This window comes from Lagenorhynchus albirostris, chromosome 16 (assembly GCF_949774975.1).
Source record: "Lagenorhynchus albirostris chromosome 16, mLagAlb1.1, whole genome shotgun sequence".
Classification (NCBI taxonomy): Eukaryota; Metazoa; Chordata; class Mammalia; order Artiodactyla; family Delphinidae; genus Lagenorhynchus; species Lagenorhynchus albirostris.
The window spans coordinates 12,131,059-12,144,362 of record NC_083110.1 but is presented as its reverse complement, the minus strand read 5'-3'; the positions used below and the strand labels follow the sequence as shown (position 1 = coordinate 12,144,362).

The window sequence follows — 13,304 nt, the reverse complement described above, 5'->3', positions numbered from 1 at the left end:
ATCTCTTGCCACTCCCATCTGGCCTGCAATGTTTCTGTAAAGAAATCAGCTGATAGCCTTATCAGCTTTTTTCATAAGGGTTTTATCATGAATGTATGTTCCCTTGTAATTTACTCTTTGTTTTTCTCTTGCTGCCTTTAGAATCCTCTCTTTAACTTTTGCTGTTTTTATTATAATATGTCTCGGTATAGGTCTTTTGGGGTTTATCTTGTTCAGGACCCTCTGTGCTTCTTGTATCTGGATATCTGTTTCCTTCTTTAGGTTTGGGAAGTTTACAGCCATAATTTCTTCAAATACATTTTCAGTCCCCTTTTCTCTTTTTTCTCCTTCTGGGATCCCTATTATGCATAGATTGGCACACTTTATATTATCTCATAGGTCTCTTATTTTGCTTTTATTCTTTTTTTTTATTTGGGTTTCTGTCTGCCATTCTAATGGGGTGATTTCCATTATTCTATCTTCCAGATCACTTATTCATTCTTCTGCATTATTCATTCTGCTATTCATAACCTTTAGTTCAGCTTTGGTCTCTTCAAATGAATTCTCTAATTTTTCTTGGCTCCTCCTTATAGTTTCTAGTTCCCTTTTACAATAATCTGCATTTCTGTCAATAGCCTTTCTTAATTCCTTCAGTATTTTTATTATCTCCTTTTTAAATCTTTATTGGAGTATAATTGCTTTACAATGGTGTGTTAGTTTCTGCTTTATAACAAAGTGAAACAGTTATACATATACATATGTTCCCATATCTCTTCCCTCTTGCGTCTCCCTCCTTCCCACCCTCCCTATCCCACCCCTCCAGGTGGTCACAAACCACCTAGCTGATCTCCCTGTGCTATGCGGCTGCTTCCCACTAGCTGTCTATTTTACGTTTGGTAGTGTATATATGTCCATGCCACTCTCTCACTTTGTCACAGCTTACCCTTCCCCCTGCCCATATCCTCAAGTCCATGATCTAGTATCTCCTTTTTGAATTTGGTGTCTATTAGACTGAAGAGGTCTGTTTCATTGTTTGTTTTTTCAGGGGAATTCTCTCAATCTTTTAATTAAAAGTGGTTCCTCTGCTTCTTCATTTTACATACTTTTCTCTTGCTCAATTAGTTGAGAAGAAACAATTATTTACTGTGATCTTGGAGGGGTTTTTTATGTGAGAACGTCCCTGTGTAGTCTCTATGGGTTTAATGTTTTTTGGTGTGAGGGCTGTTTTTAGTATGGATGCCTGCTACCTCTTTCCTCAGTGCATGCTGGACGTTATCCCCTTGATAGGAGGTGTGACTGGTGTTGTGGTGACCAGAGTCTGCACTGGATATCAAGTGACTCCAGTGTCTTTTGATACAGATTTTAATTACATTTTTATGTAGTCAAACTTATTGTTTTGTGTAGTTTGTGCTTTGTCTTGAATTAGAAATCTTTCCTCGCTATTTCCAAAATCATGAATATATTCTTTTATATTCTCATCTAAAAATATTCCCCCAAGAAACTAATATAATATAAAAAATAAAAATATTCCCAGTACCCTCATAATAAGCACCATTTCTGCTTAAATTAGCCAACTGATACAAAGTTCATTACAGGGGAGTGCTGTGATTGCTTTCCTTTTATTGAAAAATAATCCTCTCTACTTGCAAAAGTCATCCTTTCAGAACTTCAGGAGGATTCCTCATGGTGTGAGCAGTAAGGAGGAGGGTATGCCAGTCAGATCAGTCACATCAACCCTAGCAATCAGAGGGCTGACAGCTGTCTTCATTTTTAAGTCCTTGTAATTACTGGAGGTGCCCAGCCAGGAGGAAAAGTAGTTATGCCCATGAAAGAGTTCTGGATACATGAGAAGGAAAGAGATAACATCCAGTGAGAGCTCAGGTCCCTCAGCCTATGTTTGGGAAACCATTTCACCAATGATAAGAAATAAGGGCTTGCTGTTTTCAGTGTCTGAGCAGGAGCTGCTTAAATTTCCCCAGTCAATATATATCTGCCATTATTCAAGGTACTCCCCATTTTATTTTCTAACTCATCTTCTTTTGGAGGTCACACTCAGTTCTTATGTTCAGCTAGCTTCCTAATTCCTCTTTAAATAAATAGATAATTAGAAGGGGGGATGAAATCTTTATTCAGTCTCTAGGACAGACTCTGACAGAAGCAAAAATGGAACAGAACAGGTTCTGGAGGTGCTGAAATGTCAGCTATAGCTATTCCCTTAGATTGATAACTCTGATTCTGTTTTTGAAACACTCTTTGAAAATTTCTTACAGAAATATGCTACTTACTTTTAAACTATCTTATTTCTGTTTTTTCTTGCATAATCATAATTTATATTACAGTACTTTAAATTTATTATCCCAAGTAATTTCAGAGTTATTATCAACATTATTGTTCAACATTCTTTTGATTGGATTATTCTTCAAAAGGGAAATTATTTTTTCACCCGCTGTTTCCTCCCTGTGTTGCTTAAAAGAATTAGAATAGTTATCAGTTATGTAGTTTTGAAGTACATACAGTGGAAAAAGTTACTTTGACTAAAATTTTAAAAGTAAATTATCTTCTCTTCAAACATATTCTGCTAATGATTACAATAAGTTTTATTTTATTTCTCAGTATAATGGAATAAATTGCATTTTGTTTTTCATTTGAGTAGACTACATACCAGAACAATATTAAGTAATCACAAACAGTCTGTGGTTTTTGTTTTGGACTTACAGCAGCATGAACTGTGAGGGGTGATGCAACATTTTCTCTAATTGGCCCTTGTCTGAAATTCTAGCACTGTACTCAAAATTCCATCCCAGCTCTGAATTTTGGGTAAGGTTATGTGAGGCTCTGCGGTTCAGATAATGGTTGGTTATGATAATAAACATCTGGTGAAGCCTTGGCAAGAAGCTGGTGTTACAGAACTTAGAGTGAAATCAAACCCTAGTGGACAGGGGTACCCCACACTCCAGCTGCTAGTTCATCCCATCCTGACCTATAGCTCAGCAGCACAGAAACTTCAGACCCAGTCAGGCCTAGAAGACTGCAGAGGGCTTTTAGTTTTCCAGGAACAATAGATATTTCCAGAAAATAAGGTCTGGTATTTTTGAATAGGAGCCCTTGCAATTCCACTACAAGTACTGGTGTTGCTAAGGCCTGATTATCTCTTGAGAAATGTGATATCTCATTTCCTGTTGGCCAGAGCAACTTAGTTAAGGACCTAATCAGAACCCCACAAAAATGCCCCAGGGAAGACCAAGTTTATATTTGAAGCTACCTCATTTCCCTTGTAAGTTCCCTCTTTGTCTCTTCCTATATTCTCCTGGAATCCCAAACCCTTATACTGTTCTCTGACAACCCAGACATTTCTCCTGCCACTTACACAGGCCTGCACTCTCCAAGCAGAAAACTCTTCCCTCATGAAGTTTTCTTGTCCCATTTCCACGATTACAGAGTCCCTGAGCAGGGCCAAAGATGAGGGTGCAGGGCATTGTAGAAATGGTATGTCTTCTAAAGTTCAGAGATCCAGGGTAATCTACTCCAGCTGCAACCCTAGTATCATGATGTGTTGGTTCAGAACAAACCAAAAACTAAAATTACAGGCCATGCCTGAATATAGGGTGAAGCAAAACTACCCTAAACAGTCACTGTTTCCTAAAGGATAGAGATTTTACTTTTTAAATTACACTATGAGAAGCAGGAATTTGCATTCCTTTATGTGACAATTCCAGAGTCCCTGATGCATAGAGAGAATGTGGATAAAGTATAGTCTATGGTGACAAAATCAGAAGGGACAAAGGACTAAGGGAGTTGTAGATCTCTCTCCCACCTGTCTTCATCCCTCTGGCTTTTATCCACTGCTCCAGTCAGCTTAGTGTGAGTGTTCCAAAATGTCCTCCTTGTCCTACCCGCCACCCCCGCCTCCAACTAGGACTCAACGTGCTCCCCTCAGTATGTCTTTGTCATACATTTTTACTACGTCCTGTCATCACTGTTAACTTTCTCTCTCTCTCTCACCATAACGCAAGTGTCATGCACATATGTCATATCTTTTGTGAATTTTTCTCACAGGACTTGGCACAAACATGGCATGCTGTAGGTGACTACTAAAAGTTCAGACATTAGGGTAAAAAGGCATGATCTCATACCCATGAAACAACCATGTTGTTTATTCAGCTTTACATTCATATCAGATAACCAGAAGTGTGAACTGTTTAACGTAACGAAAGGATGCAAATGATATCACCTGGACATGATCTGCCATATTTAAGACTCAAGAATGTGACTTAGAACAGTTGGCTAGAATCCATGATCCACTTATCTGACCTTCTGATAAAAATAGAATCTAGGGCTTCCCTGGTGGCGCAGTGATTGAGAGTCCGCCTGCTGATGCAGGGGATGTGGGTTCGTGCCCTGGTCCGGGAAGATCCCACATGCCGCGGAGCGGCTGGGCCCGTGAGCCATGGCCACTGAGCCTGCACGTCTGGAGCCTGTGCTCCGCAATGGGAGAGGCCCCAACAGTGAGAGGCCCGCGCACTGCAAAAAAAAAAAAAAAGGAAGCTAGTGAAAATAATGAGAGTATACATACACAGTAAAGATAGTTATACCATTAGCCTTTCTTGTGTGGTGACTGGCACTGGGCCCATTCATGCCTCATGTGTGCCGCAGGACAACTTTAGACTTAACTTCGAACCACGGTAGAGGCATGAACCCTACTCATGGATCAGGAAGGGTCTCATTTCTTGGCCCCTCAAGAAGTAAGAGATCAAGCGTGAAAGCTAGATTCTTCCAAGAAATAAGAGCAAGAGGAGCAAATAGACAATGTGATGCTAGGAGGAAGCTGCTTTGTGTGGGGGGCGTGGTCAGGGAGGGCTGGGGATGCGCTTTTGTGAGCCAGAAAAGGTATCAGAGGAAAAAAGCAGGGGGAGTGTAAGGCCATGCCATGTAAGCAGGGGATAAAAGGGACAAAAGACACAAGGCAATGTTCTGGAACCAGGCAAGCAGTGATGGCACCCTCTGGGGAAAGATCTCAGTGCCCTAGTTGCATTCCTCCAGATACTGCATGGTAGTGAGCTGACTCCAGTGAGACAAAAGCATTCATTTATGGCTGTTAAGCAATCTTGGGGCTGTAACCAAATCCTCCAGGAGCTGGTAAACAATTTCCATGCCTCTTATGAAAATACACTTTGTTCTGAAGTGAGACTGTATATTCTCAGGAGCTACAGAGTTCACAGAAATATTTTCAGTAGCCCTTGCCATTGAAGTTCCAAAGAGACCTTGGATGTTAATTTTAATCAAGCTTAATGGTTAGCACATACTGCACTCAACCAGAAGCAGTGACAATCCAAGGACCAGCTTTGATCATCCCTATTCGTGCCTTGTATGTAATTACCTGAATAATGTGACTAAATGATTCTGGCACCCAATCTATGTTAACTTACTATGGATGGAAAAGTATCACCATGTATTGAGCAAGCAGGGTGCCAGACATTTTGCTGGATACTTTAACTAGTTATCTCCCTGAGTTCTCATAACAAACCTATGAGGTGTGACTTTACAGATGAGAAAACCGAGACCCTGAAAGGTGAAATAAATTGCCTAAACCATACAGCTACCAAAGGGTAAAGGTATATTTTGGACCAATGTCTGCTAAACTCTTTCCAGTTGCAACATTAACAGTAATCATTGTAATAGTTAAAGCAAATGTTTATATAGCACTCATTCTGTGCTCTAAGCATTTTATATACTTTCTTGGAGGTGACATCACTCCAGCCTCCATTTCCTCACAAAGATCAACAATTAGACAGCTATCCATGAACAAAAGCAGCTCTGGGAAGGCTCTGGAGTCTGCTTAAGGAACTTTAGCAACACAGTGGGAGGAAACCCTGAGAATAACCACACAAGAAGAGAAGAAAGACAGCTTCCTTTTGCCTGAACCGTCCCATCCCCCAAGCGAGCATTGCTCCATGCCAAGAGGGAACTTCCCAGGTAGAAAGAGTCCCCCTTGCCAGGAGAAGTAGAGCGGGATGAGCAACCAGCTTCCCCAGCCTTTCCAGGTACCATGTGAAGGTCTCAATTCAGTTTTACCCGACCCAGACTGCCAAAGATGAGATGTATAGAGCCAGCTAAGAAAAGAAGAGCCAAGGAAGAAAAGCAGGGGCTACCAACAGCAGCCACATAGGAGGAGTCATTTCGGTTCACAGTCACGTGCTTTGCGGACAAACTGAGCAGATTTTGCCGCTGAAGAAGCCAGGGGTCCACAACTGATGTGGACCCCCCTTACAGATTTCACCAGAATTTGCCCCACAGGTATTCATGTTCATTGATGCCAGCTGCCAGAGTACCTCTCTGCTCCCTCCCTCCTGTCCCTACTAGAGCCCAGGGACTGCACCTGCAGCCAGCCCAGACCTCTGTGGCTATGCAAATGCAAAACTCCAGCCTAGACTCCCACAGAGGAACCCCATCGCTGTGCATATGCTTGGCAATCACCCTCCAGATATGTGGTAGTATGCTGCTTGCCTGACACCTGTCACCAGCCTCCACTACTGTGAGCACACCTTGGGGAGACTGTGCAGCTACAGGATGGCATGCTGACAGCCGGGGTCCCTGCAATTGCAGCGGGCCCAGATCAGGCCGTTTTCTGTCCTGGCGTGCACTACCATGTTCATCTGCAGCAAGCCCCTCTAGCTGTGTACCTGAATGGCCCTGGCCCAACCCTCATCACAGGCTCCCAGTGCAGGGCCTGGTTGTGGAGGGACAACTGTGTAGTCACAAGTGAGCAAAGCCCCTACAGCTTCCAGTAAGCCCATAGTTTGCCCTGGGCTACACCACTACATTTGTCTGTAACCAGACCCTGCCACTACATAGGCACCCGTAGCTGGCCCCACAGCCAAGTGTGTGCACACCACCAGCTCCAGGCACCACCATTGCCTGCCCTCCTAGTCCATACTAGCTGGACCTGAAGGTGCCACTGAGGATCCCCAAAGCTCTTGCAGACACTGAAGACTCCCTGCAGTCACCAAGAACCATACATTCGTCCATGCTGTGGACCTCAGCAGACTGAGCCTAATGGACATCATGCCACCTTGGACCCAGTGTCATCACATGTAGCCCTTTGTACCACTGGACCTGGTGTCATGCTCCAGGATGCCCCCTCCTGTAGGTGAAAGTGTTCCTTTATCAAATTAAGTCCATAAAGCCTGGAAGAGATGACTGCTTCTTCAGATGTACAGACAGCTAAGCAAAGCTATAGGGATCATGAAGAATCAGGAAAACATGACTCTACCAAAGGAATATAGTAAGTCTCCAGTTACTGGCCCCAAAGAAGTAGAGATTCAGGAATTTCCCAACAAAGAATTCTAAATGATTTTTCCAAAGTTGTTCAGAGAGCTATAAGAGAACACAGATAAACAATTTAACAATATCAGGAAAACAGTACAAGAACAAAATGAGAAGTTCAACAAAGAGATAAAAAAAGACCAAACAGAAAACTTGGAGCTGGTGAATATAATGACTGAATCTAAGAATTCAATAGAGAGCTTCAACAGTAGGCTTGATGAATCAGAAGAAAGAATCAGTGAACAAGAAAACAGACCAATTGAAATTATCCAATCAGAGGAGCAAAAGGAAAAAATGAAAAGGAATAAAGAAAACCTACTGTACATATGTGACACCATTAAAAGAAAAAAAGTTTTGCATCATTGGGGTCCCAGAAGGAAGAGAGAGAAATTAGTAGACAGCTCATTTAAATAAATAATGGCTAATAACTTCCCAAATCTGGGGAGAGATATATATTTCCAAGTTCATGAAGCTAATTGGTCACCACAAAATTTCAATCCAAAACAATCCTTTCCAAGACACACTGTAATAAAACTGTCAAAAATCAAAGGTGAAGAATTTTAAAAGCAGCAAGAGAAAAAAATTCTCTGATAAAGAGAACCCCCATAAGACTAAACCCTAACTTATCAGAATGAAGGAAATAACAAAGATGAGAGCAAGCAGTAATTAAAATAGAGATCAGAAAAACAACAGAAAAGATTAATGAAACTAAGAGTTGATTTTTGAAAAGAGAAACAAAATTGACAAACTTAGCTAGACTAAGGGGAAAAAAAGACAAATAAAATCAGAAATGAAAGAATAGACATTACAACTCATACCACAGAAATACAAAGGATCATAAGAAACTACTATTCCAGGGAGGAGAGGGGTGGGAGAGGGATTGATTGGGAGTTTGGGATTAGCAGAAGCAAGCTATCGTATATACATATATATATGTGTGTGTGTGTGTGTGTGTGTGTGTATATACACGCACATACATATATATGTATATGTATATATATTATAATGGATAAACAACAAGGTCCTACTGTTCCCTGAATAAAGTACAGGGAACTTTATTCAATATCCTGTGATAAACCATAGTGGAGAAGAATACACACACACACACACACACACACAAAAGTGTGTGTGTGTGTAATTGAATCACTTTGCTGTACAGCAGAAATTAACATAGTAAATCAACTATACTTCAGTGAAATAAATTTTTTAAAAAAAAAACTATTATGAACAATTTTATGCCAAGAAAATGGACAACCTAGAAGAAATAGAAAAATTACTAGAAACATACAACCTACCAAGACTAAATAATGCAAAAACAGAGAATTGGAACAGACCAATAATGAGTGAGGAGATTGAATCAGTAATCAAAAACCTCCCAACAAAGAAAAGGATCAGGTGGTTTCGATAGTGAACTCAACCAAACATTTAAAAAATTAACATCAATCCTTCTAAAACTCTTCCCCAAAATTGAGGAGAAGGAGGGAACACTCCCAATCTCATTCTAGGAGGCCAACTTTACATTGATACCAAAGCCAGATAAGGACACTGCAAGAAAAGAAAACTATACCAATATTCCTGATGAATAAAGATGCAAACATTCTCAAAAAATATTAACAAACTGAATTCAACAGCACATTGAAAAGATCGTACACCATGATTAAGGGGGATTTATCCCAGGGATGCAAAGATGGTTCAACATCTACAAATCAATCAATATTCCACCACATTAGTAAAAAGAAAAATAAAAGCCATATGATCATCTCAGTAGATGCAGAGAAAACATTTGACAAAATTGAACATCCTCTTGGGACTTCCCTCGTGGTCCAGTGGTAAAGAATCCACCTTACATTGCAGGGGATGCGGGTTCGATCCCTGGTCAGGGAACTAAGATCCAACATGCCGCGGGGCAAGTAAGCCCGTGTGCCACAACTACTGAGCTCACATGCCTCAACTAGAGCCCACGTGCTGCAAACTACAGAGCCCACACTCTCTGGAACCCATGCACTACAGCTTCAGAGCCCATGCGCCCCAGAGCCTGTGTGCCACAACTAGAGAAGAGAAAACCTGCACACCACAACTAGAGAGAAGCCCGCACACCACAACAGAGAGCCCATGTGCTGCAACGAAGGACCCCACATGCCTCAAAGAAGATCCTGCATGCCACAACTAAGACCTGACACAGCCAAAAATAAATAAAATAATTTTTTTTAATTGAACATCCCCTCAATAAAAACTCTCTACACTAGGTATAGAAGGAACATATTTCAACATAATAAAAGCTTTGGGCAAACCCACAGCTAACATCATACTCAGTGGTAAAATGTTTAAAGCTTTTCCTCTAAGATCAGGAACAAGAAAAGAATATCCATTCTCACCACTCCTGTTCAGCATAGTACTGGAAGTCCTAGCTAGAGCAATCAGGCAAGAAAAAGAAATAAAAAGCATCCAAATCAAAGAGGAAGAAGTAAAATTTTCTTTATTTGCAAATTATATGATCTTATACATAGAAAATCTTAAAAGCGTCACCAAAAAATGTTAGAACTAATCAATGAATTCAGTAAAGTTGCAGGATACAAAATCAGCATACAGAAATCACTTGCATTTCTACACGCTAACAATAAAGCATCTGAAAGAGAAATAAAAACAATCCCCATTCACAATAATATAAAAAATAATGGAATACTTAGGAATAAATTTAGCAAAGGAGGTGAAAGATCTGTACACTAAAAACCATGAGACTTTGATGAAAGAAATTAAATAAGACACAAAAAATGGAAAGATATTCTGTACTCAAGGATTGGCAGAATTAATATTGTTTAAAATGGCCATACTACCCAAAGCCGTCTATAGAGTTAATGCAATTCCTATCAAAATTCTAATGGCATTTTTCACAGAAATAGAAAAAAAGATCCTAAAATTAGTATGAAACCACAGAAAACCCTGAATAGTCAAAGCAATCATAAGAAAGAAGAACGTACTGGAAACATTACGCTTCCTAATTTCAAACCTATAGTAATCCAAACAGTATGGTACTGGCATAAAAACAGACATATAGACCAATGGACCAGAAGAGAGAACCAGAAATAAATCCTAGCATATACAGTCCACTAATATTTCCCAAGGAAGCCATGAATACTCAATGGGTGAAGGATAGTCTCTTCAATAAATAGTGCTGGGAAAATTGGATAACCACATGTAGAAGAAAGAAATTGAACCCCTTACACCACTCACAAAAATTAGCTCGAAATGGATTAAATACTTAAGCATACGACATGAAACAATAAAACTCCTACAAGAAAACATAAGAAAAACCTTCTTGAAATTGGTTTTGGCAGAAATTTTTTGTATGTAACACCAAAAGCACAAGCAACAAAAGCAAAAATTAATAAGTGGAACTACATCAAATTTCTGCACAGCAAAATAAATGCTTCTTTTCAACAAAATGAACACTAACAAAATGAAAAGGAAACCTGTGGAATGGGAGAAAATATTTGCAAATCATATCTAATAAGGGGTTAATATCTAAATAAAGTTCTCATACACCTCAAGAGCAGAAAAAAATCTGATTAAAAATGGGCAGAGGAACTGAATAGACATTTTTCCAAAGAAGACAAGACCTACAAATGGCCAACAGATACATGAAAAGAAGCTCAACATCATAATCAACAGAGAAATGCAAATCAAAACCACAATGAGCTATCACCACATTCCTGTTAGAATGGCTGTCACTGAAAAGACAGAAAATAAGTGTTGGTGAGGATGTGGAGAAAAGGAAACCCTTGTGCACTGTTGGTGGGAAAGTAAATTATTGCAGCCACTATGGAACACAGTATGGAGGTTTCTCAAGAAATTAAAAATAGAACTATCACCATATGATCCAGTGATTCCACTTCTGGGTATGTATCCAAAGGAAGTGAAAACAGGATCTTGAAGGGATATCTTCACTCCCATGTTCATTGGAGCATTATTAACAGTAGCCAAGATATGGAAACAATCCAAGTGTCCCTCAAGGGATGAGTTGATAAAGAAGTTGTAGTATACATATATACAATGGCAAAATATTCACTTACGAGAAAGAAGGAAATGCTACTATTTGAGATAATATGAATGGACCTTGAGAACATTATGCTAAGTGAAATAAGTCAGAGAAAGACAAATGCTGCATGATAACGCTTATGTGGAATCTAAAAAAGCCAAACTCATAGAAACAGAGAGTAGAGTGGTGGTTACCAAGGGCTGAGAGGTAGGAGAAATGGGGCCATGTTAGTCAAGAGTACTGTTTTATGCCTGTCTCAACCTATCAGTAACTAGTATCATGATTGTAAGATGCCCTCAGCAATAACCAACAGGAAACTTTGGAAAAAAGGATTATTATTCAAAGGTTCTGGAAATTACACAGTACACCTCGGGCCACAGGGTGAAGTCGGGTAGAGAAAGAGAGGCAGCAGGCCTAGGGTTCTGCTTTTATTGGGATCAAGTATGGGGACCTAGGGTTTCAAGGGCCTTCTTTTTATTGGTGAATTTAAAACACAGAATGGGAATTTAAAACATGGTATTATGGAATAATAATATTTTGTTATTATGGAATAGTTCTTTATCTGATTGTGGCAGTGTATGTTACAATTCATAGAAATGTATATTCCCCCAAAAAAGTCAGTTTTATTATGTAATAATTTTTAATGAAAAATAAAGTGCAGGCTTTGCAGACAGACTTCCTAGGTTTGAATCACGTACTAGCTCTTTATCTTGAGATATGTTACTTAATCTCCCTATTTCCTAATTTCCTCATAAAAATAATGGGAATAATAGTGACAGCACCCTCATAGGTTTGAAGTGAACATTAAATGGGGTAAAACATATAAGCATTTAGAACAACCCCTGGTATATAGTAAGTGCTCAATAAATATTAGCAATCATTATTAGTACACATATACATTATGTGGGATTGTTTCATGCTGTGTAATTTTAAAAGAGTATTTTCAACAATTCAGGTGTTCCTTAGTTGATGAGTAGATAAACAAATGTGGTCTAGCAATACAATGAAATAGTATTCAGAAGTAAAAAGGAAGTAAATACTGACCCATGCTACAATATGGGCAAACCTTGAAAACATGCTAAGTGAAAGAAGCCAGACACGAAAGGTCACATATTGTATGATTCCACTTATATGAAATATCCAAAATAGGCAAATAACTAGAGACTTAAAGTCAATTAGTGATTGCTAGGGGATGGGTGAAAGAGAATTGGGACTGACTGACTGCTAATAGGTATGGGGTTATTTTTTTTGGAATGACAGAAATGTTCTGGAATAGGTAACGGTGATGGTTGCTCAACTCTGTAAATATACTAAAAACCACTGAATTGTATACTTTAAAGTGTGAACTTTATAGTATGTGAATTATGTCTCGATAAAGCTGTTATTTTTTTAAAGCTCTGAAACAAAGGAGGCTGGGGCAGTTGGGGGCAGCCTAGCCTGGCTCTTTATCTAGTCATGTGGCTGGCAAGGTGTTTATAAGAGATAGCTGTCTTTGAAGTGGATGCCTCTTTGAAGTGGCTCCCTTGGCAATCAAAGCTTAAGTCAGACACTTGCATCACAAAAAGAAAAACCAACTGTCAGGGTTTATGCTACAGGTGCAAACTGTCCCTCATAAGATAAATAAGGTGCTCTCTTCGGCAGCACATATACTAAAATTGGAATGATACAGAGAAGATTAGCATGGCCCCTGCACGAGGATGACACACACATTCATGAAGCATTCCATATTTTTCATCCACATTTGTCAGACTCAAAATCCCAGTATTTTCTAGTATACCTTGACTAAAAATTAAAAATTGTTAAAATAAATGATTTATGGCATTATATTATGTTAGTAATTTGTTAGTTTATATCAGATATTTATGGTAACTCTAATATCTTTTTTTACAACTTTATTGGAGTATAATTGCTTTACAATGGTATGTTAGTTTCTGCTTTATAACAAGGTGAATCAGTTATACATATA

At 39.3% G+C, this 13,304-nt stretch overlaps 1 non-coding gene across 1 annotated transcript; it reads left to right on the top strand.

Moving 5' to 3' along the window:
- Positions 1–12,963: 12,963 nt before the first annotated feature.
- LOC132507661 (U6 spliceosomal RNA) lies at positions 12,964–13,070 on the top strand. Its single transcript, XR_009536240.1, has one exon. It is a non-coding gene; the product is annotated as a U6 spliceosomal RNA (small nuclear RNA).
- Positions 13,071–13,304: the final 234 nt, after the last annotated feature.